The sequence below is a fragment of the Microtus ochrogaster genome, chromosome 4 (assembly GCF_000317375.1).
Source record: "Microtus ochrogaster isolate Prairie Vole_2 chromosome 4, MicOch1.0, whole genome shotgun sequence".
NCBI lineage: Eukaryota > Metazoa > Chordata > Mammalia > Rodentia > Cricetidae > Microtus > Microtus ochrogaster.
This window is the reverse complement of record NC_022011.1, coordinates 81,976,150-81,978,946: the sequence shown is the minus strand read 5'-3', so window position 1 is coordinate 81,978,946 and position 2,797 is coordinate 81,976,150.

Sequence of the window (2,797 nt, the reverse complement as noted above, 5' to 3'; positions counted from 1 at the left end):
CTCTCTCTCTCTCTCTCTCTCTCTCTCTCTCTCTCTCTCCTTTTTCCGGTTCAGAAAATCTCATTTCCTAGCTTAAGTAGAAGACATGGGTTCTCATTCTGCTTCTGTATTTAAGGTATTACACCACACACATGTGCCCTCTGGAGAACTCTACACTTGTGGAACTACACAGTAAACTAGTCTTAGCCAAGTGCCTGAAAGGGTTGTGGTTGCTACTACAGAGTCTAAAGATGCCCCATAAGCCGGGGGGGGGGGAGTTAATTGCTCATATGTTGTCTCGGGACAATGTCTTAGCTGCCTAAAATGTGGGAAGAAAGTACTTTCCTAGACATCAGAACTTGTGTAATGCAGTACCACCCTTATGAAGCTCTCCAGCATCAAGCCTGGCCATCTTCAGATCCCCCTCTGCCTTTCTTGACTGTGAGAAACCGAGTCTCCTAAAAGCTGTGTCTTTTTAGTAATAATCCCCTTCCCTGTGGGTTCTCATAATATTTTACACTGGGATTTCACTCCACAATATAACCATTTAATAATTTACATGCCCGTCATTTCCTGCTCTTCCTGAACCTTAAAAGCAAGATCCATGGGTATCATTATTGTGTCTGGGTCCTATGCCTACCCGAACTGACACAAGGCAGTATTTAAAAGCACTCAAATATTTAATGAGGAAAAGAAAAATGAACTACACTTGGGTTTATGATTCAATTAGTTCCATCTTTAGCGATTAGAGACTAGAGATGGATGGAAATGAACAATGCATGATCATTAATTCTGTTAGGCAAATTACTAGGAGCATTGCAAATACATGGATTGTTAAATGTATTTAATCCATAAAGGAGGAGCTGAAGGCTCATATGATGCTGCTCAGTTGGCTCAGTATCACACAGCTCCTGAGTCAAGCCGAGATTCGAGTAAACCGCAGTCGGCCGGATCTCGCCTCTTCTTTCTATTTCTGCTCCTTTCGTTTCCTTTCTATTGTACTGTACATTAGAGGAAATGTACTTTTAGAGATGGCTGATAATGTGAGGCTTTTCAAGTAGTGGTTCTCAACCTGTGGGCTGTGGCTCCTTTGGGACTCGAACGACCCCTTCACAGAGGTCACCTAAGACCAGCAGAAGACACGGCTATTTTCATTGCAATTCATAACAGTAGCAAAAGTACAGTTATGAAGTAGCAATGAACATAATTGTATGGTTGGGGGTCACCACCGTGTGAGGAACTGTATTAAAGGGTCACAGCATTAGGACCGTGGAGAACCACTGGCTCAGCAGCATCTGCCGTTTCCATGACTCTTTCCCAAAGGGTGCAGCCATCGTGAAAGATAAGGCGGTTTGCTGTGCCTATACCTGAAGGCTTTTGTGTATAACCAGGAGGAAAAATACATATATTCCCTGCTTTCATTTTTTTCCTGAAAGACTTTAAGCTTCTTTGGTGATATTTAGTAAATATTCCCTGCCTTCATTTTTTTCCTGAAAGACTTTAAGCTTCTTTGGTGATATTTAGTAAAATTAAGTTTCCCAACTAAATAGCAAAATTGCAAAGGTACTGGGTATCCCTTCAGGTAGGATGCTTCACAAGGTGAATACACAGTTTCTCATTATAATGGTTCAGGAACAGACTCCCAGACCTCTGCCGAGACTCTCTTGCAGCTCGGTGGTGGTGGTGAACATCTTTAATCCCAGCACTTGGGAAGCAGAGGCAGGGGGATCTCTGTGAATTCGAGGCCAGACTGGTCTGCAGAGTGAGTTCAGGACAGCCAGGGCGACACAGTAAAACCCTGCCTCAAAACAAAACAAAACAAGAATATCTTCCTATATATGAACCCGCCATACTAATGAAGTATTCAAGAAAGTGAAACACTCTACACACCTCGGAGGGTGGGGGCATGTCTCCTCAGGACTTACTCAAGTCTACTTACTACCTTCGATCCCTCTACCACTGTCTCCCTCCCAGCATCTTCACCTTCTTGACGTCTTTCCGTATCAATTCTTACCCTCGGCATTGCACCTGGCAACCGAACATGCTCTGCCTCCATCACAGGTGTGATGGTAGAAAGCTGTTTACGAAGAATGCTACTGAACTCTAAAGGCCAGCATGTAGAATAAAATGACCTACACCCAAAGTGTAGGGACAATAGTCAAGTTTCTGCAGTTGAGGCTTCTGTGCCAACAGATGCAATAGAGGTGGAGAGGTGAGGCTCCATCCCCAGATGCTGCATCTGAGACTCGGATGAGCTGCTAAGACACTGTGTTTTAGTTGTAGGCAAGCTGGTAAGACCCACTATTATTTTTACACCCTTGTATCTTCCAGGAAAGAACCCTTGTCATCTTGGATAAAACAGATTCTCAGATTCAAACTTCTAGGTATTTTAAGAAGTCAATGGATAAAATCTCATATGACATTAAGTTTTATTACCAGTTTCTTGAATTTGGAGCCACTTTTTCCATTGCAAAACATCTGTTGTTATTTGAAAAATCAGCAATTCTATTCTATAAGGAAATAGCTAATTCCATTTAGTAATTATGCATGAATCAAGTGATGTAAATAACCTTATATTAAAATTTTACGTATCTATACATTGTTTGTGCATGCCTTTCTTTTTGAAAAAGAATCTTGCTCTGTAGGTCAAGTTGGCCTGGAACTCACTATGTAGCCCAGGCTGACCTGACCACCCTACTGCTTTTGCATCAGACTCAGGTGCTGGGCTCACAGATGGGAGGCCAACCACACCCAAGCTCACGGCCTTTTTTCAGTATATATATATATATATATATATATATATATATATATATATATA